This window comes from Sminthopsis crassicaudata, chromosome 2 (genome assembly GCF_048593235.1).
Source record: "Sminthopsis crassicaudata isolate SCR6 chromosome 2, ASM4859323v1, whole genome shotgun sequence".
Taxonomy (NCBI): Eukaryota; Metazoa; Chordata; class Mammalia; order Dasyuromorphia; family Dasyuridae; genus Sminthopsis; species Sminthopsis crassicaudata.
Genome location: NC_133618.1, coordinates 527,248,142 through 527,275,927, shown reverse-complemented (window position 1 = coordinate 527,275,927; position 27,786 = coordinate 527,248,142). Strand labels below are relative to the sequence as shown.

General features: G+C 35.7%; 1 protein-coding gene across 3 annotated transcripts in view; it reads left to right on the top strand.

The window, feature by feature from the left end:
- Positions 1-1,068: 1,068 nt before the first annotated feature.
- RAB27A (RAB27A, member RAS oncogene family) overlaps positions 1,069-27,786 on the top strand; it is a 72,942-nt gene continuing 46,224 nt past the window's right edge. Inside the window, exon 1 of one of the 3 annotated variants that reach the window (XM_074294566.1) lies at positions 1,069-1,271. The gene's annotated coding sequence lies outside the window, so the exon portion shown is untranslated. Of the gene's footprint in view, positions 1,272-24,070; positions 24,209-27,786 lie in introns of those variants that run through there. The other 2 variants (XM_074294562.1, XM_074294564.1) reach the window with 2 other exon arrangements.

Below are 27,786 nucleotides of genomic sequence, written 5' to 3'. Positions count from 1 at the left end.
TAAATTTAGAGAAATAAAATCCACTCAGAGTCAGTCGCTGGATGGCAGCAAAGGCTTACAGATTTCACCAATTAGTATCTCATTTTTGTTACACAATTAGGCCATGCATTCTGTTTCTCTAATAGTTTAAATGGCTTTTAAACCGAATTAGTCCATACCAAGAACTGCATTTATAACCTCCATGGCTTGTGCTCACTCTTCTTTTTTCTTCCTGACTTTTCTATTTCCTTTGCCACTTTTAAGATTCCTTTTCACCGCAGAATGCTATTGTCCTCAGGAAAAAAGTCGAGAAATTTTGTTAAAAGTCAGAAGTTAGAGACTAATAAAGGTTGAGAAGGTTGTGGGCAGAAATTTGAGGCTTGAGACCCAGCGAGATGTAAAATGACAAAGGGCTGATTCCCCCAAAGGAGTCACTGCCCCGTTGGTCAAGCTCCGGGCAGCTGGGGGGGGGAGGGTGAGGGGGTGAGAGAGTGACAGAGTGACGTACTGGTCTGTGTCCTCGCAATGATTTTTTTTTTCGGGAAAAAAGGGGCCCTTAGGAAGGTGCCTGAAAGTTTAATATGGGATAACTAAAAATAATTACTACAGTGCGACAGAAGCGGATCTTGATATGTTCATTTCCTTTCGACCTGACCACCTCAACAGTACTTTCTTACCTCTTCCCTTTGTTTCTCTTCAACTAAACGTTAACCCATTCTTTCACCCCAGATTAAAAAAAAAAAAAAAAAAATCTCTTGTCCCAGCTGGTAGAAACCTCACACCATTTACTCTGGACAGCAAGACCAGGAAGATCTTCCTCTGTGGGCGACAGGAAATAGGCAGTAAAGCTGAGGAACACTCGGGGTTCCCCTCTTCCCACCGGTCCACCCACCTATCTCCAAGTGAGTTCTACCCAGTTGCGAAGGCTTTTCCCCGTGTGGCATTAGGCAGCAGGTGCAGGGCCCTTCCCAGCCCTAGTTCGGGGTTCATCCATCCCGCCTTCCTCAGTAGGGAGAGAGCAGAGGACGCCAAAGCCTCCTAACTTCCCACGTGGGCACAAGGGCCGAAGACCTGGGTGGGGAAGTATCCAGCGGGTGAGGAGGAGGAAGAGGGAGGTGTAGGAAAGAAAAAAGGACCCGCCCCCACCTCTCAGCTCCTTTACGGGAAGTGATGTGGGGCCGGACGGAACATACCCGCGAGGGACCCAAAAAAGGGCAGGCAGCAGCGTGGACGCTGAGCGTATTGAGCGTGGACCTGCGGCTGTTGCAGGGACGGCGGGACATTGTAGACAGGTAAGGGCAAGGCAGAGACCTCAGTCGGTCCTCTATGGATTAGATCCGCCCTGGGTGTGGGGGCTGGGGTGTAGTTGTCTGGGTGAGAGAAGCAATGATGAGCATCTTGCTCGTGTTTTTCTAGGGAGGCGAATCACCTTTTTCATGGGAAGTTCCGGACCTTGGGGGTTAACGGAACAGGACCCGCGAGTGTTTCGCCTTGAGTTGGGGAGATCAGACAAGGAGGGGAATGGAAGTGGGCACAGGTGCCCCACTTCACCCCTAGAGCACCTGCCCTGGAGCTTTCTTTGGCTGATCCTGGAGGAAAACTTGCTTTGGAGAGCTTTAAATCTTCGGGGCAGCTCCTCAGAGATGACATGACACTTAGTTAAGGGAGGCGATCTGGGGCTGACCAGAAGACAGAAGTCTAAGGGATGGATTCCAGATTGAGAAAACTGGTTGGTTTGAGTGGGGGACTTGTTTGATAAAGGAAAACTGTAGGACAGATTTTAAGATTCACCTTGGGTTTTGTATCCAGATGTTGGAGAGAGACTATCTCTTGGAGAAAGGGAACTTAGAAATATAGAAAGGAAGGAGAGAGGAAAGCCCTGAAGCTGTTTTTTTATATACATTTTGCTTTGCATTTTGTCCTTTACAACCTGTAGAGCCCTGTTGGTAGAGTTTGGCCCTAGCAAGCGCAGGGATGTCATTCTTTAAGCCAACTTCCCTACAACTGGGTTTATTTAGACGTTGACTTTCAGGTTGTGTAGATGTCTGGAGTCAATTATTAAGACTAAGCCCTTTCTCTGAGTGCGTGCCTGTGTATCTTTCAGAGTGTCACATTCCTCCTTTCTCTGTTTGACTTGGAGGAGGAAGTTGGTAGTGGGGTCTAAGCCCTTTGGTGTTTCATAACCTGCTCAATGGTCATTCTTCCCATTATAATTTTCTTCACATGCTGTTCTATTCTGAGCATCTAGGGTAAAAGGTGCTTTTCATGGTGAATGAAATAGTCTTTGTAAAGAAGAATTAGATAAGAAATATTAAGCTATTCTTACCAGGTAGCAAGGTACATGGGGAAAAATCATATTTGGAATCAGGTGACTTGAACTCCAGTCCCAACTTCCAAAACCATTTTGTGCTTTGGACCTTGAGTTTCTTCCTCTTAAAGGGTTACAAGATTTTTATTGATTAACTTACAAGGTTCTTTTGAGAAAAGCACCTTATAAATACTAAGGGGAAATGTTTTTTCTTACATTGCCCCTTTTTAAAAATCCCCTCAATAAATTTAAGTTACTTTAAGGCAATGTCTATTCAATCTAAATATTATCTTATCTTTCCCAGAAATATAATAGTGATTTGGCTTAACAAATCTTTATTTGCTGAGTTAAAGTGAGTTTTCTCCATTGATCTACCATTGTTTTTGTTCCTGGGCATACTGGGAAACTTTGGGTTCTACAACTTGTATCTTCCAAAACAAAATTCATCTCTGAAAATATACCACTAGAACCAAAAGGAATTCTGCCTGTGGTTAGAAATTAAGAACCATAGTCAATATTTAATAGTCAGAACATCAGCTTATAAACAATGAGATGACCTTAGTATAAAGATTAGGCTGTTACTCATATTTTACTATACATCAGCTTACAGGGCATTTCTTATTTTAATGAGAACAAACATCAGAATTTTGTGACTCAGAAAACTTATAATGGGTACAAGGGAGAATTATAAGATAGGGAAATACAGAGATAACTGAGTTGCTTAAAAAAAAAAATCCCAACTCTTTTGTGAACTGAGCAATCATCCACACAAGCATTTCTATAGACAAAGAAAAAAGTTTTGTCTATTTTTTTTAAAAGGATGACACATACAGTCACCAGTACTACCTACTTTCTTGATTTTCTACTAAGATCTCTACAGAAGGAAGGAGAAGATAGGGAAGGTGTTCATTTTCTGAAGGGGTGGAGTTTGCTCTGAGAGTGAATAAAGATGTGCTCTCTTCTAGAATGAACAAGTTGGGCAGGGCAGTGCAGGCCAGAGCAGAAGAGGGTTAAATAGCTCTGTTTACTTCTATGATGCATCCTTCTGTGTGTTCCTTGAACACTGTGGAAGGAAAGATTAAATCTACTCTTTATTGCCCATTTTCTCCATTTTCTACTCAACTGCCATGAATCTTCTTGAAACTTCAGTTTTTAGTTTCTACTCAGGTTTCTGAAATCAAGTTTCTTTTGTAGTGCATTAAACACATTCATTTCCTTTGAATCTATAGTACTTTCTGTTTTTGGGATTTGTGTTTTTTATTTAACTCCTCTTTGTGGTTTCACCTTATCAAGAAAGATAGATCATGTGTAGACTCACAGCAGGAATAGGAAGCCTTGCCCCCATCCTTAATATAATGTGTTCTTTTTATTTATAATTAAAGAGACATTTTCATAGATTTGGTACAATAATACAGAAGACTACAACTTAACACAATATTTTAAGATTTGGCACAGCTAGGTGGAGCAATGGATAGGTGCCCAACCTGAATTCAGGAAGACCAGAGTGGGTCTAAACTTGGCCTCAGGAACTGAACTGTTAGCCTCATGTTTCTCATCTGTAAAATGATCTGGAAAAGGAAGTGGCAAAAAGCACTCCAAGATCTTTTGCCAATAAAGCCCTAAATGGAGTCACAGACTGAAAAATGAATGAACAAATTTAAAATTGAGGCTCTAAGCAAAAATCTCTTTATGACTTTTTAAAGCAAATTTCTTACACAGGACTCTTTCTTTTCATGTTCTTTGCCCCATTATCCCAGGGCTGTATGGTCAGAACTGATGTCTTTGCTTTTTGGTTGAGGATGTTTGGGATTTATCTGTGGTCTGGAATCCTTTAAGCTTTACAATGCCTTGATTCAGTATCTCCATGAGTCCAGGCTTTCTCATCTTACATGACTCATGTCTATGTTCTCCTATAGATCTTCTGATCTTCCCAGTGTACTGAAGGCCTTATTTTGGGTCTGTCCAGTATGCAAATGTCAGTGTAGCTCAGGCTATCTGTCACTCTTGCTGCATGTCATATTCCTGTTATACTTTGCACATAGTAGGGAGTTTAATAAATATTTGATGCATTGAATTGCAGTTATTTTGGGTAAAGATGAGCAGAAAAACCCTGAAAAAAGGCATATATATGTAAACATAGATTTATAATAATAGAGGCAAATTTTGAAAGCATTAAGTGCTCTATTTTTTGTTTGTTTTTTGCTTCCTAGTCTCTCTGTGGTGACTAATATTGGTTGTAGAAGACTCAAAAGACCACATCAACTTCATTTTTCTTTCTGATGAAGGTTTTAGAAATTATGTTCTATAGAATGAGTTAAATGGATATATATACATGTATATATATGTATATATATATATATATATAAAACAGAGAAACATATATAGTATAATTGTCACTCATTTTGTGATAACAGTATTAATTAATAACTCATATTTGGTACTGTTGAACAAAAAGCTTTTCTTCACCATTACCCTAAGAGGTGGATAGTGTAAATATTATTATACCCATTTTCCAGTTAAGAAAACTGAAGCTTAAGAAAGATTGCTCAGGATCATACAACAGGGAAGTATTATTCTAATCTCTCCTGACTACAAGTCATTCTGGCATCCTAAAACAGCAGGCCCTTGAAATTGGCTCCAACTCTATTATACATGTATGAAAGTCATTGATCAGAGAGATGATCAAAGACTGACCATGGCACAGTCTATTTTGATAAATATATATATTCCTTGTTTAAGGAAGAAATGAAACTTCCTGTATGTCCCAACTAAGCCAGCCCAGATACTCTTCTCTGTTCCTAACATTTGATCTCATATATGCTTTTGCCCAGGCTGTTTCCTGGACCCGAAAGGCTCCCCTTTAGAAGACCTTCAAGAATTACTTCAGTTGCTGCCTACTTTTTGAGCTATTTTCAGATTTCCTTTCCTTCCTCCCCAACATGTTAGTGCTTTCTTCTCACCTCCCAAATGAATTTGCATTTAGATATCTAGTTTTGAAGCAGTAAGATGTGGGTTCAAGTACTGCTTCTGAACACATCCTGGCTATGTAACAGGACAAAACAATTGACCCCTTGGTACTCTAGGCTCTAGCTTCCTAAACTGTAGGTTGCAACTCCATATAGTGTCTTGTAATCGAATATATAGGTTGCAAAATTGTCAGTATATTATATTATACTATATATAATGTTATCAGTATTATCAGAAAAAATTTGATACCTATTTTGTAGATTGGGGTCATGTAAAAATTTATCTGTGTATATATTGTTCTTTCCTATCTTTTAGCACCTCTAAATGCAATTTTCTTGAAGTTAAGCACTATTCAGCTTTTGTTCTTATGTTCTTAGCATCTAACATTACTGGTCACATAGTAGATGTATAATAAATGCCTGTTGAAAGGACATGCATGTTACTATATTGCAGTGCTAACCTAATAGCACTTATAGTATTGTAAAATACATGCCAAGGATTCCAATAGAGGTTTTTAACCTTCTATGTGTCATGAATGCCTTTGGCAGCCTAGTGAATTTTATGAATCCTTTTTCAGAATTTTTATATGTGTAAAATAAAATACATTAGGAATACTAGTAAAGCAGATGACAAAGATGTAATTTTCTTCTTCCTATCCAAGTTCATAGATACCCTGAAATCTATCCTTAGATCCCTTCCATGAACTCCAGATTAATAATCCCTTCTCTATAGGCCCTCCTATCAAATAGCAATCAAAGGAGCACTCAGAAGGCATATGTGACTCTTCAGAGATTCAGGTTTTGGTAATACACCTTTTTATTATGGATACACTTGTTAGCCTAAGTATGAAGAAAAACATGGCACTTAAAACTTCTGCAGGTAGATGTGGTGTTGTCCTTCAGAGACTCATTCACATTTTTGTTAGCTGTGCTTATTGAGAAAGAGAACCTTGAAAACTAATGACATGTTCTCTTAGTTCCTTGTTAATCAGGCTGCGGTATTTCAGAGACTGTGATCTTGTTTTTCATAGCTTTGTTGATAAATTCATATACAACCTAACCAGCTGCTAGGTCAAAGCGTTATAATAAAAAGTGGTTGCTTAGAGACCAAAAAAAATCTCATTGGTCTGATTTACTGCAGTTTGTCTACCAGGTCCTGGAAACAACAGTTCTGTCATTTGGGTAGATGTCTCATTAGTTGTGACTGATTAGACATAGTTATACAGTCACCCCCTATATCTTTTAAGAAAAAAGAAATGAAACTGATTGGATTAAAAATTATCATAGGTTATATTTTGGGGGCTATCATTTTTAATAGCTCTTTTGACTTTATCGACTTTATCTGGAGAGTGGTGAACTAGATATATGGTAATAAATTATTCATTAAAATTTTGATATGGCCAGTTATTCATTTTCTAGGTTGAATTTATGATGATAGTTATAGAGTGTATATGTGTGTGCATGCAGGCAGTTGATTTGTATAATGTGGGTCAGTATCTCTTAGAAATGAATCTGGCAGCCCCCAGAGAACCAGGGAACAATTCTTTGGGGAATAATGCCTTTCTAAGCTGGTTTAAAAGCTAAATCAGGGTTTCTTTACCTTTTTTTGTGTTGTGCATCTTTTTCACAATTTAATGAAGCCTATGGAACCCCTTCTCAGAATGTTTTTAAATGCATAAAATCAAATACATAGAATTACAAAAGAAATAACCATATGTAAATACAATTATCAAAATATTAAAAAAAAAACCAACAACCAAGTTCATAAGGCTTTTATTCTCCTTCATGGACTTTGAGAAATAGTGACATTTTCCTCCCTGTTCCTCATTCATCTCTCTAGTTTGGATATTTTCTCTGCTCTTTTCCATGCTTCTCCTTTTCCATCCTCTGGGTTCCCTGGCTTCTTTCACTTCCTAACTAATATCCCATTTCACATGGGAGCCTTTCCTGAGCCCCTTTCATGCCAGTGCTTTTCTCCTGTTGATTATCTCCCATTTATCCTGTGTATATCTTTGTACATAGTTGTATTCCTTTTCTCTCCCCTATTAGAATATAAGCACATATAAGAATATATGAGGGGAAGGAACTGACTTTTTTCTTCCTTTTGTATTCCTGACACTTAACACAGTGCTTGGCACATAGTAGGGGCTTAATACGTGTTTTTTGACCTACAGAAACCTGGTTAAGAATATCTGTCCTAGCAGAGGTCCCAAACATGGCAGCCTTATGCCTGGCATGCAAAGGATCTCTGCCCACTGGAACACTGTTTCTGGTGCCCTCTTATCTCTATCTTCACCTTTTACTTATTAGACTTTAACCTTACTTCCAAACCCCAAAATAAACCTCTTTTATCAATCTAAGAATATCTGTCCTAAATGGTCATGCAAACAAGATGTCCAAGTCAGTAGCAGTGTAGTAGTGTACAAGATTCAGGTGGAGTAATATGCCATCACTTGATAAAATATAGTCCTTGATTTCTTTTTTTTTTTTTTTTTTTTGTTCTGGATGTTGTAGCCTTCATTCCTCACAAAGGAGTTAAATAAGTCAAATACTATTTAATTACATACAAAGCATATCATATATTAGAGTAGTTCCTAATACTAGTTTCTAGGCTAATAGCTTTGAGAAGGTATTCAAAGTTATAGGATCACAGACTCATTCATAGATGTAGGACTGAAAGGGAAGTAATAAATGGATTAGCATTTGAATATCTATCTATCTATCTATCTATCTAGGGACAGCTAGATGCAGTAGTGGATAGAGCACCAGCTCTGAAGTCAGGAGGACCTAAGTTCAAATCTGGCCTTAGACACTTAATACTTTTTAGCTGTGTGACTCTGGACAAGTCACTTGTCCAACTGCCTCAGCAAAAATAAAAATAAATAAATAAAATATATGTATATACACACACATATACATACATACATACAAACATATACATGTCTGGCATTGTGCCAAGGGTTTTGAAAATGCATTTTATAGATGAGGAAAAGGGAAGTTAAATGACTTGACCATGATCACATAGCTCATAAGTGCTTAAGATCACATTTGAATTCAGATTTTCCTGACTTTATCTACTCTGCTACCTATCAGCCTCAGAAGCCATGTAATTCAAAACCAACATTTTACAGGTAATGAATGATTTGACTACAGGTAGCAGTAAATATCAGACACAAGATTTGAATCTACTTCCTCTATTCCAGAGTCAGGTCTATTTCCACTGTACTGTACTTCTTTCGGGTCAGAAAGAAGTGGAAATGGGGTACTTAAGGTTTCTTGTTCAGGCTGTCACTGACCTTGGAGGTCCCTTAAAATGAGATTAAAGTATATTAATTATTGGCTGCAAGGACACAGAATTTTTATAATTATATATAATAAGGTTATATAATAACTTTTAATAGGGATTCTCCAACATGGATTCAAATGCCCATAATTATAAAGCAAAAGAGCTCACAGGAGAAAGTTTCAGGACAAAAGAACACCAGTAGACTTGTTTTTAGATGAAAAATTTTGTCAGGAAGCCCAAAATTAGGAAATGAAGAAAAAAGAAAAAAAATTGAGAGAAGACCTGGAAGCAAGAAATGGAGGACTATATAAAAACGAATGATGGGGAATAGATGGGGTTATGGGCATTTGTGAGTATCCTTGCATGGAGAAATGAACAGAATCAACTTGATTTGGGAGATACCTTTATACTGAATAGTATATATTTATATTGAAGTTATACCTAGTTTGGAAATCTATGAAATAGATTCTTGGGAGTTTGTATCTTGGAGCCTATGCAAATCTATTTCCAAGATATTATGGTAGATTTGTTTGTTGCTCACTGAAAACATATTGAAAAAAAGTGAGAAATTTCTCCCTGTGCATTGAAAGCTGAAATCCCTATCTTGGGATGAATTTTCCCTGGGAATTTTCTATCCAGTGTACCATTTAGGGGATGTAAGAGATGATATTGCTTTGTGAATGGTCACTCTACTTCTTAATTTCCTTTTATTTACTTTATGTCTTGATTAAATCTGTTTGCTATTAGTTTTTTTTCTTAAATTTCCTGATTAGCATGGTCTATAAATAGAGCATTACTTTTCTGATGGTTTAGCAGATGATTTGTGAAATTAATTTCCCCAAACAGCAAACCAGGGAACAGTTACAGCCAATGTTCCCAGTTTTTTTTGGTTCTTATGCTATTTGTGATATTAAACACTGATGACTTGAACTATAACAGTGTACAAGAAAGAAGTATTAGGCTGTATAACAGAATGTCTCATATTTCTCAAGTGAGGTTTCCAACCAAGATAAGTTTGATAAGGTAAACTGTGTTTTTCATGCCACAGACATCCCTGACACAAGTTAACTTAAGGAAATGGTAATACATTTGTTCATTTACCCTATAACTTCCTGTTAAACTGAAATCTCTCTTCGAAAAAAAACAAACCCCAACAACTTCTGAATCGTGAGCCTATTTTGACATCTGGATAAGGAAATTGTATATGGTGTAGTCCGAAATTTGCTGATCTACACTGCCAAACTGTTGGCAATCCAATTTGTTAAGAAGGGTATATTCTAAGATCTTTCTTTCAGATATTGTTTCACTAAGAAACAACCTTTCAGAAATATCTTGGAAAGTGAAACTATATAGAATGAATTATAATGCATCAAAGCAGCAGAAAAGAGAAAAAGTAAATATTTCATCTAACTCTTTTATTCTCAGTAATGCAAAACATAAATACAATTTATTTCATAACCAGTTGTTCATTTATAGATAAGTTGCTCATTTTTAAGATCATAATATTTAAAGCTATAATGAAGTTTATAATGGACCATCTAATCTAATTTTGTTTTCATAATAATATCTAGCATTTATTTACCTATGACTTTAAGGTTTTTAAAGGACATAGTTTATCTCATTTGAACTTCTCAACAAACTCTGTGAGATGAAAGCTTTTATTTTTATCCCTATTTTATAGATGAAGAAATTGAAGCTTTTGTTTTTTTGTTTGATTCAGTTGTGACCAATTCTTTGTGACTCCATTTGGGTTTTTCTTGGCAAAGATACTGGAGTGGTTTGCCATTTCCTTCTCCAGCTCATTTTACAGATAAGGAAACTGAGACAAATGTGATTAAGTAGGTTGCCCAGAGTCATACGTCTATTAAGTGTCTGAGGTCAGATTGGAACTCTGGAATATGGTCTTCCTGACTCTATGTCTGATTCTCTATGCACTATGACGCCATTTTGTAATGTATCTTGTATCATATCTGGGTATGGGTACAATACCACGCAATGTGGTGTACTGCATAAAGAGATAGGATGGGAATCAGGAGGCCTTGGATTCTGGTCCCACTTCTGATACATATTGTTTCTATAGAAATGTGGCCACCAAACTATACAGTGACTATAGTGACTTAAGTTTTAAAATACAATATTATCTTTGATTTATTGCATTTTTATTTTTTTTATTAAGTATTTTTCAATTACATTTTAATCTGGTTCCAGTGGCACTTGGGGAACATTGGGGGCTGGCAACTCTAGAGGATTGTAAATTGTAGAGAAGGTGCTGATCTGCATTAATATGACTCCTATTCTTACTAGTTTCCATTATGGTATAATGTCCATAAGGGCAAGAACTATGTTTTTTGCATGTGTGTGTGTGTGTGTGTGTGTGTGTGTGTGTGTGTGTGTTGATCTGTTTGTTTTTAATCCCCAGTCCCTAGTACAGTGCTTTGAACATTAATAGGAATTTAATAAATCTTTCCTCAGCTGTTTTGGGTTGATGAAAACACTGGAAAAAATGCTGAACTTGGGGTTATATACCTGGGGTTTAAATCCTGGTTACGCCATTAACTGGAGAGAAATCATTCAATTTTATAGGGCCTTTGTTTCCGCTATGAAATGAGAGGACTTGGACTAGGGTATCTTTTAAGTCTCTTCTAGCTCTGACATTCTGTGATTCTTTACATCCATCTGTAGTTACAGTTTTTAATAAAAAAATAAGGCTTAAAGTTGCTGCCCTAATTTATATGACTCATATGGCTAGAATAAACTCAGGCTAGCCACTGGTTTCCTTGGAAGCATTTATGCAAAAGATGACCTATTATTGACTATGGTCTTCACACAATGGGTATGTGCCTTTATAGAATTGTAGTTATCTGTTTCCTAGGCTCTTTCATCTACCTTATCTCTAGTTTAGATGCCAGTAGACTGAAGATATAAGCAGATTCTTGGGAGACTAAGGGTAAATCACAGAATAGCAGAGCTAAGTGTGAAATGTGTAGAGCAAGGTTTGTGAGGTAAGTCAGTCTTATTTTAATGATCAGGTTCTCAACTCAGAGGCACTTATTCCTTTTACCCTCTTAAGGGGCCCTCTACTGGGCTTTGGTTTTCTTAGTCTATATTTGCAATCACCTTCCATTATCTTGCTTAACTTACACAATTATCTCAAGCAACTTCCCTTGTAGGACACAAGTGCTAGCAACTTCCTTCGTGAAGCAATAGTAATTTTTCATCCAATTAGTAGAAAGATTAGTTGTTTTTTATTTTTTAAATTTTTTTTTGTTTTTCTGATGGGAAACATTACCAAATCTAATTAGAAGATATGACTCTTAAGTACTAAGCAAAGAAGAAACTATCATATTAAATGAATAATTTTCTAGTCTTTCATGGACACTGCATGTTTTTTGCTACAATGTAGGAAGAAAATTTAATGTTTCTAGGGATTGTTGTATTCTCTCTTACATTTACTCTCCATGTGGGAGGCCATGCCATGCTTGTGATTAGCTAATGATGATGACTTTTGTAGCAAAAGCAGTCTGGACTTGGACTAGAACTAGGCTTTAGCCTGTTATTTTCCCTCTACTACATATTTAGGTTTTCAATCAGGAGCCAATTCAATTCAAATCTTCTATTAAATATCTTTTCATAGGCAATGATGCAAACTGGGGAGGTAGGCAGAGTTCACAGCAGTGAAATTCTGTACTTCTTGATACAACCTGGTGTAGTGGATTAACAAACAGAATTTCATTGCTGTGAACTATGAATGATCTAAGAGTACAGAGAAATTAAATCATTTGTTTGGATCACAGAACACATATGTGAAATAATGTAAAATGTTAGGTTCTTACTAAGTGCTAATGAGATAATGAGATATTAGGTTTTTACTAAGTGCTAAGTCGGTACTTGACAATTTTCTAGTTCCGGCCATGACTGGGAGTTTGACTTGTGAATTCCTGGGGAAGAGCTTGCATGCTTGGGAGGAGCAAGTTCATTGGTTGAAGTGGTTCTTCCCAGAAGCCCTTGCATTATCCCACGCCCATTCTCTGGGAGGATAAAGAGGGCAGCACTCCAGAGATAGAGGGTCTCTGCTCTAGACCAGGCTTGACGCGGCTCTTTGCAGGAAGGGAAGTTACTTCTCTGGATGAGAGTTAACGGCAACTGTCTGGAGACAACGGTTCTCTACAGGAAGAAGAATCTGTCCAAGAGATTTGAGTTGACACAGCAGATCTCTTCCCAGAGAGTGATCGGCAGCTTCTGGAGACGACAGCATGTTACAGTCCACAGTATAAAGAAAGTTTAAAATCATACTTCAGTTTGTGTTCAGAAGTCATCATTTCTCTTTCTGGAGATGGATAACATTTTTTCAACATGAGTCATTTGGAATTGTCTTGATCATTGTATTGATTAGAATAGCTAAGTCTTTCACAATTGATCATCATTACAATATTGCTGTTACTGTGCACAATGACCTCTGACTTTGCACAATGACTTCACTTTGTAGCAGTTCTTAGGTCTTTCCATATTTTTCTGAAACCATTCCCATTGTGATTTCTTATAATACAATGGTACTTCAACAACCAATAATATGTTCTTGTTCAGTCCATTTCCCAATTGATGAGCAACTCCTCATTTTCCAATTCCTTACCATTACCAAAAAAAATATTTTTGTATATATGGGTCCTTTCCTTTTTTTTTTTTTTTTTTTTTTGATCTCTTTAGGATATAGATCTACTAGTGGTATTGTTGTGCCAAGGGCTATACATGATTTAATAGCTCTTTGAGCGTAGTTCTAAATTTTTTTTCACAATTTTTCCTCACTCCCTTCCAGCATTTGTCATTTCTTAAAGATGTGATATGGTACTCACAGTTGTTTTAATTTGCATTTCTCTAATCAGTAGTGATTTAGATCATTTTTATATGACTATACATAATTTTGATTTGTTCTGAAAACTGCCTGTTCATACCACTTGAACATTTATCAATTGGAACATGGCTCTTATTTTTATACATTTGTTTCATTATTATACTCATTATATATTTGAGAAGTGAGGACTGTATCAGATAAAATTGATGTAAAATAATGATATTACTTCATCGTCTAGAGTTCTTTTTTTTAGCAAAATAGTTTCTTTGATTTTCTATTAAAATAATTAGGACTCTTTTTGCTTTTACTTTGTCTGAGATCATGATTGCTGCTCTTGTCTTTTTAACATCAGCTGAAGCATGTTTGATTCTGCTCTAGCTCTTTATTTTTAACTCTGGGTGTCTTTTTCTTCTTCAAGTATGTTTCTGGTAAAGAACATATTGTTGGATTCTAGTTTCTAATCCATTCTGATAACATCTTACATTTTATGGGTGAACTCAACCCTTTCACTTTCATAGTTATGATTAGTAACTGTGAATTTCCTTCCATCCCATTTTATAACATTTATCCTTCTCTCTTTATTCTGTCTCTTCTTAAAAGACTGTTTTGCTTCTGATCATTGTCTCCCTTAATCTTTCCTATCATTACCCCCCACCTCTCTCCTACTCCCTTATTTTCTCCTTGGGTAAGATAAATTTCTGTACCCAACTGAATGTGTGTATACACACACATGTATATATACATGTACATACAATACACACATAAACATACATCTATGTATATACACCCACATATATTCTTTTAATGAACCATTTCCAATTAGAATGATGTTCAAGCACTGCCTGCCACTCTCCCTATTTCTCCTTCCATTACATAAACTCTTTTTTGTGTACCTCTTATGTGAGAAATTTTCCCTATTCTATATCTTCCTTCCCTCTTTCTCACTTCATTTTTTTCCTGGAGATCATCCCAACATAATCAACTCACATACTTGAGTCTGTGTGCTTTCTAATTACCTTAATAATGACAAGGATCTTAGGAATAATATGTATCATCTTCTCATTTAATAATGTAAACAAATTAACCTTATTCAGTCTCTTATGTTTATCCTCTTTTACGTTTTTTTTTTTTATGCTTCTCTTGAATCCTCTGTATGAATGTCAAATTTTCTATTCAACTCTGCTCTTAGGAATACTTGGAAGTCCACTCTTTAATTGGCTATTTTTCTCCTGAAGGATTATCCTCAGTTTTGCTGTGTAAGTTATTTTTGGTTGTAATCCTACCTCCTTTGTCTTCCAGAATATTATACTACAAGTTTTTTGCCCATTAAATGGTAAAACTGCTAAATCTTATGTGACAGTGAGTATGGCTCCATGATATTTTAATTGAGTCTGATAGCTTACAACATTTTCTCCTTAACCTTTTAGTTCTGAAATTGGTTATAATCCTGGGAGTTTTTATTTTGCAATCTCATTCAGAAGTGATTGGTGTATTCTTTCAGTTTCAATTTTACTCTTTCAATCTAAGATACTAGGGCAGTTTTCCATGATAATTTCCTGAAATGTCATATCTAGGCTCTTTCTTTGATGATGGCTCTCAGGTAGTTCAGTAAGTCTTTTAAAAATATTTGTTTTATTTTTTCATTGTTATATTCATATTAACTTTTCAAATATACATTTCTTTATAATCAGGATGGGAGAGAAAATCAAAACAAAAGGAAAAAACTATGAAAGAAAAAAAAAAGTGAGCATAGCACTTGTTAATTTACATTCAACCTCTATAGTTCTCTGCAGATCTCTGCAGATAGTGCTTTCTATCCAAAGTTTATTGGGATTGCCTTAGATCACTGAATGACTGAGAATAACCAAGTCTTTCACAGTTGATCATCACACAATCTTGTTGTTACTATATACAATGTATTTCTGGTCCTGTCTTGCTCAGCATTGGTTCTTGTAAAATTTTCCAGATCTTTCTAAAATCAGCTTGTTCATTATTTTTTGTAGAACAATAATATTCCATTACTTTCATATACCATAACTTATTCAGCCATCCCCCTTCTGATGGGCATCTACTCATTTTCCAATTCTTTGCACCACAAAAAGGCTGGCAGAAACATTTCTGCATATGTGGCTCCTTTGCCCTCTTTTATGATTTCTTTGGAATACAGACCCAGTAGTAGCACTGCTAGATCAAAATATGCCCATTGGACAAAGTTCCAAATTGTTCTCCAGAATGATTGGATCATTTCACAACTCCACTAGCAATGCATTAGTGTCCCAGTTTTCTCACATCCCCTCCAACTATATTTATCATTATCTTTTCCTGTCATCTTAGCCAATTTGAGAGATGTGAAGTGATGCATCAGAATTGGTTTAATTTGCATTTCTCTAATGAATAGTGATTTAGAGCATTTTTCATATGATTATAGATGGTTTTAATTTCATCATCTGAAAATTGTTCATATCCTTTTATCATTAATCAATTGGGGAATGATTTGTATTATTTTTTTCTTATAAATTTCTTTATATATTTTAGAAATGAGGCTTGTATCAGAAACACTGACTGTAAAAATTTTTCCCAGCTTTGTATTTTACTTTTAATCTTGTTTGTGTTGGTTTTGTTTGTGCAAACCCTTTTTAATTTAATGTAATTAAAGTTGCCCATTTTGCATTTCATAATGTTCTCTAGTTCTTCTTTGGTCATAAATTCCTCCCTTCTCCAAAGACCTGATAGTTAAACTATCCCTTACTTTCCTAATTTGCTTATGGTATCACCATTTATGCCCAAATCATGTACCCATTCTGACTTTATTTTGATATGGAGTATGAGATATGAGTCTATGCCAAGTTACTGATATATTATTTTCCTGTTTTCCTAGCAATTTTTGTGAAACAATAAGTTTTTATCCCAGGAGCTGAAGTTTTAAGGTTTATCAAATATTAAATTACTGTAATCATTGATTATTATGTCATATATATCTAACCTATTCCACTGATATACCACTTTATTTCATTACCAAATGATTATGATGACTTTTGCTTTATAATAGATGCTACTACTAGGCCACTATCCTGTGTATTTCCCCCCCATTAAATCCCTTGATATTCTTGCCTTTTTGTTCTTCTAGATGAATTTTGTTATTTTTTTTCTAATTCTATAAATTTTTTTGGTAGTTTGATTATTATGGCACTGAACAAGCAGACCAATTTAGGTAGAATTGTCATTTGTGTATATTATATTAGCTCAGTCTATCCATGAGCAATTGATATGTTTCCAATTGTTTAGATTTGACTTTATGTGAAAAGTGTTTTCATATAGTTTCTGGGTTTGTCTTGGCAAGTAGATAATCAAATATTTTATTTTGTCTATGTTATTTTAAATGGAATTTCTCTTTCTGTCTCTTGCTAGTTTGTCAGTAGTATATAGAATAATATATAGAAATTCTGATGACTTGTGTGTTTCTTTTATATCCTGCAACTTTGCTAAAGCTGTCAATTTTTCAAGTAGATTTTTGGAAGATTTTCTGGGATTGTCTAAGTATATCATGTCATCTGCAAAGAGTGATAATTTTATCTCCTCATTACTTGTTGTAATGCCTTTAATTTCTTTTTTTTCCCTTATTGCTAAAGCCAACATTTCTAGTATAATAGTATATAATAATAGTGAATGGGCATCTTTGTTTCACCCTGATCTTATTGGGAATATGTCCAGCTGCTCTCCTTTACAAATAATGCTTGCTGATAGTTTTAGATAGATGCTGCTTATTATTTTAAAGAAAACTGCATTTATCTAATTCTGAGAGGGGAAAGTTGAGGTCTCCTATTAATGTAGTTTTGCTGCCTATTTTTTTCTTGTAACTGGTATCTTCTCTAAGAATTTGGATGCTCTACCCCCTTGATGCATATACATTTAATAGGGATACTGCATCATTGCTTATGTTACCCTTTAACAATACTTCATTATCTCATTTAATTAATCTATTTTTACTTTTGCTTTGAGATCAGAATTGTTACTCCTGCTTTTTTTGATTCAGGTGAAGCATAATAAATTTTACTCAACTCTTTTACCTTTACTTTGTATCTCTGTTTCAAATTTGTTTCTTGTAAACAACATATTATAGGATTCTGTTTTTTAATTTACTCTGTTATTTGCTTCTGATTTATGGGAGAGTTCATCCCATTCACATCCACAGTTATGATTATCAGCTCTGTATTTCCCTCCACTCTATTTTCTCCCTTGTACATACTTTTTCTCTCTCCACCCTGCCCCTCCTTAGTGGTGTTTTGTTTTTAACCCATAGCATCATCTACTTGCCCTATCTTCTATCATGCCTACTCCCTTCTTTTACCCCTTTCTCCTCTTATAGGATAAAATAGATTTCTGTACTTGAGTGATTAAATTATTTTTCCTTTGAGCCCAAATTGATGAGACTAAGCTTCAGACAATGCTTATCCCCCTTTCCTTCTTTCCCTTGATTGTAATAGGCCTCTTCTTGTGATGTAATTTATTCCATTATATCTCCCTTTCCCTCTTCTCTAGGACAATCTTTTTTCTACCCCTTAATGTCTTTTTCTTTGATTTCATCACATCAGAGTCCATTAACAACCACATTCTCTGTTCCAATGTGTCCCCTCTAACTTCCACAATAACAGATACAGTTCTCAAGAGTTACAGATATCATTTTCCATGTAGAGATGTAAACAATTTAACCTTTAAATAAATATTTTTTCTCATTTACCTTTCAATGCTTCTCTTAATACCTGTGTTTGAAGACTAACTTTTCTGGTTCATTCTGTTTTTTTGTTTTGTTTTGTTTTTTGTTTTTGTTTTTTTTCCAATAGAAATGATTGAAAGTCTCTTACATCATTGAAGATCTTTTCTCCTCCCCTGAAAGATGATGCTCACTCTCTGTCACTAGGTAGTTAATTCTTGTGTGTAACCCCAGGTCCTTTGCCTGCCAGAATATGGATTCTTTCAATGACTGTTTCCCCCTCTGGTTGTAGTATATCAAGGCAGTTTCCCTTAATTTCTTGAAGAATGCTATCCAGGATTTTTTTTTGGTCATGGCCTTCAAGTAGACCAATAATTTTTAAATTGTCTCTTCTGGATCTATTTTCAATAAATCTTAACTTATTTCTCTTTGATCTATTTTTTCAGGTCAGTTGTTTTTCTGATGAGCTATTTCATATTTTCTTCTGTTTTTTCATTCTTTTGAATTTGTTTTATTGTATCTTGATGTCTCATGGATTCATTAGCTCCCATTTGCCCAATTTAAAATTTTTAAGGAATTTTATTCAGTGAGCTTTTGTACTTCTTTTATCTTATCTATTTATTTTTACCAATTTTGCTTTTTAAGGAATTCTTTTCTTTAGTGAATTTTTGTGTCCCTTTTACTATTTATTTTTAAGGTCTTATTTTTTTAGTATTTTTTTTGTGTCTCTTTTACCAAGCTGTTAATTCTCTTTTCATAATTTACTTGTACTGCTCTCGTTTCTTTCCCTATTTTTTCCCTCTACTACTTTCTTTAATGCTTCTAGGAATTCTTGTTGTTCATGTGCTCGATTAACATTTTTCTTTTAGGCTTTGACTGCATTGCTATTCTGAGTTCATGTCTTGGATTTCTTTGCTGCCATAGCAACTTTTTACAATCAAGTTTTGTTTTTTTTTTTTTTTTTCTTGTTGATTACTTGTTTTGAATTTTATGTTAAACTTAGGCTCTGCTCACCTGATGATAGAGAGGTACTATCCCAAACTTCAGGCTTTTTCATGCTGCTGTTATCAGAGCTAGTTCCAGGAGTCTATATATTTTCAGTGATTCCAAGTTTGTGTGATACAGAGTGCTTATTGCTCTCCTAGTCTGAGCTCTGGTATTTACCCAAGAAGGGCCTTTGCTCTTCTGCAACCAGAAGCACCAGTGCTCCTCTTGGTCCTGAGAATGTGACCAAAACCTCTCTGCCTTTGTGAAGAACCACAAGCACTTCTCTTTGTCCTGGAACTGAATATAAGCAGTAGATTTCTCAATCAGTGCCAGCTGTATCCAGTACCAGCAAAGGGTTCCCTGTAATGTCTTTTTGAGTAGTGGTTTGACATGCCTTCCCATTTCTCCTCTTCCTCCCCCCCCCCCAATCTCTTGGCTGAGAGCTCCTGAAGATATTGCTGTCACAACCACCTCCAAGACCTGCTGCTGGTGCAGCTGCTACATGGACTCTGGGCTAACCCTGCTGTCAAAGACCTCTCTTGCTGACCTCCCATATTATCTTAGGCTGGAAAAATGTCTCACCTTGTCCTTTGGTTGTCTTTGCCACTCCAAAATTTGAATTGAGGCATTATTTTTAAGGTTTTTTGCAGGTGAATGCTGGGAGAGTTCAGTTAGGTTGCTGCTGCTCTTCCTCTGTCTTATTAGTATAGTCTATAGTATTAGTGTAGTCTTAAGCAATTAAATAAAAAAAGAATAAATCATTAAAGCTTAGAGCTACACTAAGACTTTTGAGATACTTTGTATTATGTAATCAAGTAAAACAACAGCTTTTTTTAATTGAGCGAAAAGGTCAAGATGAAAATATATCTTTTGTAGACTCACTGAAAGCATTTCCAGGACAAATCCTGTAGCAGGCAGAATGATAGGTATAATAGGTACCAGATCCTGATCTCACATGACTTTGGTTTCTTCTACTAGTTCTTTTATTAGATTATGAATATTGGTAAAGCAAACGCTATTAAAACACTTCCTTAATTTTTTATAAATCTTTCAAAGTTGTTTTTTCTCATTATTGTCATGATATAAATTATTCTCCTGGATCTGCTTATCACAGTACCTGGCCCAAGCCTTAATAAAAATTGTTACTGTTGCTTCTTGCTTTGATTGGAGTTCTGAAATGATGTAAAATGAAGTGAGTAAAATAAATTATTTAAATTCTGAGCTGCCTTGTTGGGCACAAGCCAGTAGATTCAGGAGGTGAATGATGTGTTGACTAGCCAAGGATGACACTTTCCTTAGCAAACAGTGGAAGCAGGCAGTTAAGAGACCAAATGAACAGCAATGCCAAATGGGGCACCAGGTGAACAGTTGGATGTATACAGCAGCATTGCTACAGAGAATCGTTGAGCCGCAGCAATTTGGGAGGGAGAGAGTAATTACACTAGGCAGTTTAATTCAATGAATTCTAGTGGAGAAAGAATGAAGCAGCCTGGCAAGTGAACTAGATCAAGGAGCTGTGGGAGGCAGGATCAACAATGGCAGTAAGGAACTGTGGGCTGTCGAGAGAAAGGGATATGAGGGTCAGGTAGGAGAGGTTGCCAGGCAGATGGCACTGAAACTTGCTATTGGAGCAGGAATTTTCTGATGATTGGTTCCTTTCTGCACCAGCTTGTGCAATGTGGGACATTGTTCTTGTAGGGGTGTGTGGCTCAGGATAGAACTGAGTTTTAACCCTGCCTAAATCACTTATTTACTGTGTGAATCTGGACAAATCAGCTAACTTCTATGGACCTCTTTCTCCTTATTTGTAAAATAGAGATAATAATAGCACTTTCCTTTCAGGATTGTTATGAGGACCAAATTAGATATTTATAAAAAGTGTTTAATATGTGACATATTTCCTTCCCTGTGCTCTGAGAATAATGCTGCAGATTGAGCCCTTCCTCCTTCATTATTTACCTTTCTTTTCTATTCTAATTAAATGCAATATAATTTGAAACTAAAAACCAAAAGTTAAAGGAATAAGCCCTAGCAATGTCAGAGAATATCTCTGCTCCCCAGTGGTCTAATATTTTCATTCTGAACTATCTCCATTCTGCTTTGGACCAGATCAAATTACAGTGAGAGGAGATAAATTGCTTGTAAAGACATTGGTAGACATTACAAATTCATATGAGTTTAGAGGATTTTCATATCCCTGAAGTTGTTACCTCAAATCTTTATATAAAGCTGTCATTTATAGGATTGTATATTTAGAGCTGAAAGGGACATCAGAAGTCATCTAATTCAACCTCCTTCCTTTGCAGATGGGTAAACTGAGAACCAGAGAGTTTAAATAGAGTTTGCTATCACACTGGTACTGGTGGCAGAGGCAGGATATTAAATCATGTGCTTTGATTCCAGATCTGGCACGCTTTTTGCCTGCATCAATAATAAATATCTCAGAAGCTGAAAACTTATATGTCATGCAATTTTCCCAGTATTCAGGATGATTTTCTCTGATTAAAGTTATTTATTTATGCTAGTAGGTTCAAAATGGTATATCAGTCTGCCTTAACAATCCATTCATTCTCTATGCTTTCTGTTATAGTTCTACTTTGAGATAAAGAAGTTCCAATATGATTCACACATCTTCAGGATGTATAGCACTGTGTTAATAGTATATTTGTAACTGCAATCTTTTTTTAAAATTAGTAGATATTTAACGTAGGATTCCTAAAAGCATCAGTGCAGTTTTAAGCCTAGCTTAAGCTGTAGATTTCAGTGACCTTTTAGATTCCTTTCCCTCAATTTACATTATAAAGTCCAGGGTATTTGCATAAGACCCTCCTCATTGGTGGAGACTGTATAAGGGGCTGAGTCCTTGAGAGAATGGGAGAGAAGACATCCTTGGTGTTCTGTCTTCCATCTGAGAGAGGACTAACATACTTCTGGATACTTTTCAGGGAGAGGGACCTGAAGATAGAGAACAAATCTTTTCTTTTTTGTTTTTTTTTGAAGTGTTAAGCCAAGATTTTTCCAACTACATCTCTTGCTCAGGTACAGAACATTGAATAACTGATATCTACTATCAAGGAGAGTTTTATGAATTTGAGCTCTTATAAATACATATTTATATGTATACCTGTATCATCTTTATCTAAATCTCTATCTATTTGTAATCTAGAAAGGTTGGTGCAACTGATGGGCAATGTAGATAACAGAAGATTTGGAATCAGTTCTTGTCTTTGACACTAGCTTTCTGACCAAAGCCAAGCTAATGTTTGTTTCCTCATTTGTAAAATAAAGATCATTAAGGCTGTAGAAGCTACCTCGCAGAGTTGTTTTAACATTAGAATAAGATAATATATATTAAAATATTTTTCTAAGCTTACTTTATTTGTAAATGTAAATTATCACTTATGCAAATTATTTTATCTAATTTGTTTAATATTTATTAAGGGCAGATAGGAGTTCTGAAATGATGTAAAATGAAGTGAGTAAAATCAATTATTTATTTAAATTCTGAGCTGCCTTGTTGGGCACAAGCCAGGAGATCCAGGAGGCACAGTGGATAGAGAACTAGGCCTGGAGTCAGGAAGACCCAAATCAGATCCAGCCTCAAAAACTTACTAGCTGTGTCACTCTAGGCAACTCACTTCATCCTATTTGCCTCAGTTTCCTCATCTGTAAAAGAAGCTAGGAAAGGAAACAGCAAATCACTTTAGTATCTTTACTATCTCAAATGGGGTCAAGAAGGATTGAACATGACTGAACAACAACAATACTATTTAATAGATTATTTATTATGTAGGTTATCATTACTGTGAAACTGGTACAATGATTAAGGGTTGGGGGTAGGGCATGTTGATTGATATGCCTAAAAATCACCTTTATTATTTAGTAGTTCTATTCTGATAGGAGTCAGGTCCTCCTGAATGAACTAAATGGAATTCTCAATCATGTTCTTTCAAGCTCCTTTCTAACAACCCCTTCCTCTTAAAATCAGCTTTTCTATGTTATTGTATTAGTTACTCTGTAGTGGTTCTCTGATTTATCTTGGAAGTTGGGTGGTTGAACTTCCTACTAGTCTAAAGAAACACTAATTATTAAGAAATAATAATCATTGCCGAAATATTTTCTTGTCTTTTGAAATTTGTTTTGATGTACTTTATTTCCAAATGTATTTATTTACTTATTTTTTTTGTTGAGGCAATTGGAGTTAAGTGATTTTCTCAGGGTCACACAGCTAGGAAGTGTTAAGTGTCTGACACCAGATTTGAACTCAGATCCTCCTGACTTAAAGGCTAGTACTCTATCCACTGTGCCACCTAACTGCCCCTTTCAAATGTATTTCATATCCAAATATATTCCTCCCTATCCTCTCTTCAGGAAGTCATCCCTTGTAATAAAAAGTTAAAAAAAAAAAAAGTTCTGCAAAACTAACTTATGCATCAACTTGATGTGGGTTGTGCTCCCTTTAAGAAACTAATCCTTTCAGATTGATTTATTTCTTTCTGATTCCCAACCCCTCCTAGCTGATACCTTCACAAATCCTGGTCCTGCCACTAGACCTCAATTAAACCCTAATTTCATTTAGGTACCCCAATTCTACACCTCATCAAACTGAGTGTGAAGGTATATTCAGTGTTCACATCACTGGTGTAATCTTTAGCAAACTTTATGGATCTTTTTCATTGTTTCATGTTTTCCTTAAGAAAACAAGTAATAAACTTATGTTTTAAGTGGTAAGTTTTTAGTGCTTTATGTGAGGAGTTTTAAGTCTTCTCCTGTTCAAAAATAGACCAACTAATTGAATCCTGGTAAGCTTTTGAAAAGAGGGAGGGGAAATCACTTGACTTTTCAGCCCTAAGACCACATGACAAACAGCTGAGAGTAATTATGTAGAGTGAATTTTTACCAAGATGCAGTATTTTCTGTGTCCCTGTATCTAGAGCAAACCTCTTTGAAAAGCTTATCAGTCTCTAGTTTTGACTTTTTATATTTTTCTATCTGGGTAAGATGAAAAGTAACCTTCTCCATGTGGACATATGATTGGAAGTCATTCACTTACATAAGTGGTAGGAACTCTGATCTCTAAAGTATCTGGAAAAACAACCAAAATTTGGCTTTCGCTGTAAAGGTATGTTTTATTTGCTTAGAGGGGCATTGCTTTCTGTGGCCAATTTTCAGATAATTTAATCCTATTTGATTTAGAAAAACTTAATGTTGCATATATTAATATAAATCTTACCCCAGACTTTTGGAACCACAGCTAAATTTTCTGAATTTAGTTTGAAAGTGCAGTTTTGACTGTACGAGGGTGAGTGTGAATTACTGTCTGCATTAATTTGTTTCTCTCATTTAACAAAATCAAGTGGATTTTAAAAAACTAGTGGATAATCTGTTTTGTGAATCTTTCTATTGAATGAGTTAAATTACTAAAAGTGCTCTTATTAGCTTCTGATAGTTTATGCCAGTTTTAATCTATGAATGAAGGTACTAGCTTCCTCAATGGTAGAAAATTAGATGACAAAAAAGATTTTACAAAAATCTTTGTGTTTTTACAGTCTCATTTCTCATTTGAATTATCTGATTAATTAAAATTGCCTTAGAGAAAAGAATTGTTTCTTTTTTTTTTTTTTTTCTTAAGTTTTAATACTTTGGAAGCAGTGTGATGGGATAGATGAGCCAGGAGAGACCTAGATTTGAATGCCACCTTTGATATTTATTGTTTTGGACCATAATTTCCTCATCTGTAAAATGGGGAAAGGAATACCTATCATAACCTAGATCACCAGGCAAATGGTGTCTATGTCTATGAGTATGTCTATCTCTTGTTACTCATTCTTTTAAAGTTATATCTTCTAAATATTAAAATAACAGTTGTCAAATTCTATTTTGGAAAGATGCACATCTGAGTTATTTTTTTTAATCACATACTTAGATTAATTTTGAAGAGAAAAATCATTGGGATAATTATAATTTAATGCATTCATTGGGTGAAAAAGTATATATTGTGAAAAATCTAACACTTGCTGGGGTAGAAGCTTGATCTATCTATGGTTTGTTGTTGCTGGGTTTTCTTTAAACCACAGGAAGGGTTCTCAAAAGTGAGAGCCATAAATGGTTTATGGCATCATTTTTGTCATGGCATTTTACTCACCATTCAGACATCTGCCCCTTCTTTCTTGCTTGCTGTCAACCTGGCTAGCAGTAGCCACGGTGGGAGGGGAGTTCTGATGGTGACTAGGAGTGGGAGGAAAAGGAGACCACACTCTCAGCAAGATGGCATCTGTTGGCCCCTAATGTTTGCACTCCAAAGCCAAGGGCAAAAAATTCTCTTCCATCTCTCATTTTCTTAGGCCTTGAGAATATTGCTCCAGATTCGCATGCAGAGGAAATAGAGCTTGTGTGTTCTCTGTTTTTTGCTTTTCCTTTGGTTGATGTTAGTATTATAATACCAGTGGTGTTTCTGGCTCTTTCTGACTTAGTCACTTCCCTAACTTTATTTTATTCTTAGCTCAAAATGTCCATTGTGGCTATTAAAACTTTTAAAAAATAAACAACTATCTGCTTTTTAAAATGATAATCTTTTGTTTTCACATCAACTTAATTTCAGAAAATCTCTCTGATTAGTCTCTCCCACTCCCCCCCCAAAAATGAAAAAAGCAAACATATATACAACACTTTATAAATATTTTCTCATATTATCCTCATGACAACTCCCATCGTTATCTTTACTTTACAAATGAGGAAACTGAGGCAGACAAGTTAAGTGTCTTGTCTAGGATCACACAGTAGTGTCTGAGGTGAAACTTGTACTTAGGTCTTCTGACTCCAGATCTAGCCCTCTGCTCCACCTAATTGTTTATCCCCAAGTGACAAAGAATTAAAAAACATTAAGTAGGAAAAAAGGAGTTCAGTAGACCTTCCAACACAGCAACCCCCTCTGGCAACATATATAATGTCCCATTATATTCGTGTCTACAGTTTGTTTCAGCATTCCCAAATGTATTCCTTCTTTTGAACCTGTGTATGGAAGAGGAATTTGACTTTTTTCTCCATCAGCAATTACTGAAGTAGACAGGGCTATCCTTCATTTCAGAGACTCAAAGCTGTGGAGAACAGTACTCTTAAATAACCTGATGACAATCAGATAGCCTAAGTATTTGACTTGACTTTCCATCACGAGCATAGAGAACTAAGGACTGTCTTAAGTTGAAGATTTGTTGCAATCATTCTGCAAAGCTGAGAGCATCTCTTTCAATCACCTCAGACTTGTGACAGGCCTTCCTGTGTTATCTGAGTGGTGATCTAGCTGGGAAGGCTTGCTCTCACTGTCTTTATCCCTGTGAGAGACAAGACAAAGGGCCATGGAAAACTGCTTGCTCTTTCTAAATAGGGAGATGTGAGCCTGTGTTAATCTCATGTTTCTGTGCTTTGGTGAATCCCCCAAAGCCTGTGGATTTGAAGAATCTATTGTTTTGTTTACATACAGTTCCCCCCCCCCCCCTTTCTCAAGGTTGTTCAATTGGAGGATGTCTAAGCTGGCAATCAGCTCAGCTTGAAGTATTTTTGTGATATCCTTGGTATTTATTTATTATTTCATTGTATATATATATTATATATATATATATATATATATAATAGTATATATATAAATTTGAATTCACTTTTTGAGCATAAAACAGCCAATACCCGATCTTTTTAGGTGGATATTAATATCCAATTTAAATATCAGTTCTTCTCTTTATAGAGTTTCCTGGGTTTCATGTATAAGCATCCTTTTTTAAAATTGAGCTTGGAGAAGACAAGCTTTGTGGGGTAGGATTGAGAGGTTAGACTCAAATATTTGTCTTCAAGGACCATTGCTGGGGAAGGTGCCTCAGACTTGTTCTCTTTGATCCTCCAAGGCCAATCTAGAAATAATGGGTGAAAAAGTGAGGCATATTTTGGCTAGAAGTAAGGAAAAACTAACCAAAAATTCACACTGCCTAAAAGTAGAATGAGCTGTTTTGGGAAGTGATGAATTCTCCATCATCTGAGGTCTTCCAACAAGGACAATTTGCTAAGTGTGTGTTAAAAAGGATCCTTTCTATGGCACTGCTTGAACTAAATGGTTTCTAAGGTCCCTTTTAACTCTGCTATTTCTGTTTTTCTTTAAAGTCAAATGACCATATTTATGATCTGCTAATGTCTGAAGGGGGAATGAATAGGGAGCCAAGAGGAAGTGTCACAAAGAATTGGGTTTCAATTTTTTTACCCCTCTCCCAATCTTTATTTTATGCCATGTTTTTTTGTTTCTTGTTTTAGGAAGTGTATATTCCCAAGAAATCCTAGTGATGGATCAACTGTTCAGTACTTTGGATTACTCTGTATTTTTGCATCTTTTTCTATGCAGGTCCTCTATGGACATCTACCTGTCAAGATACAAGATCATCTTGTATAAAATTTAGCCACTGCATTTTAAAGAAAAGGAAATAACTAGCCTCCCATATAGTGCTGACATTATTCAACTACATCTTTTATTTGGTCATGTAAATGGAGATTTTTTTTTTTTTCTGAATAGCATTTTCCTGCTCTGATCCTTACAACTCACTTATGCCCAGAAGTGAGCATAATTCCATCCTTAATCTGAGTTCAGGGTATAGGCCAGGGATCCTTCTGGCTGTTAAGTTGCAAAATATTTTTGAACAAGTGTGCAGAAGCATGTCAGGT